Source organism: Palaemon carinicauda, chromosome 28 (assembly GCF_036898095.1).
Source record: "Palaemon carinicauda isolate YSFRI2023 chromosome 28, ASM3689809v2, whole genome shotgun sequence".
Classification (NCBI taxonomy): Eukaryota; Metazoa; Arthropoda; class Malacostraca; order Decapoda; family Palaemonidae; genus Palaemon; species Palaemon carinicauda.
The window spans coordinates 64,674,742-64,675,250 of NC_090752.1; positions in this window are offsets into that span (position 1 = coordinate 64,674,742).

Here is a 509-nt window from a genome sequence, read left to right on the forward strand (position 1 = left end):
TCTGTCATTCAGCTCAAAATCCTCACAGTTATGTGCCAAACACTCCAATAGCCGAATTGCTCCAAATCTGTTCAGCATCAGTCCCGAGGAGTTTTCAACTTCTTTTATATCATAACACATATCGTCCACTTTGCCATTTGCCATTTTAAAGTATACACTACTGTCTATAACTTTAATGTTAGTCATAGCACTCCATTTTCCAATTCATCATTAAATTCATTTATTCTTGCCTGAAGATCATCGTCTCTGGTCGATGGCGCCAGCTTGCATAAGTAGATCTTCATGTCTTGTTTCTTCGATTTCAAGTCACTGATGACCACACTAAGACTATCGAGAATTTTTGTTGGCGATGAATTATTTATATCTTTGATTCTGCAATATATGATACAATCTCCAGGAACCCAATCAAGTTGATCATTTATCCAGCCAGCCAGTGCATTGATGGTTGCATCGTTTATGGTTCGAATTTTGCTGTCTGTTTTTAGGTCACTCGATCTGATGTATCGAAG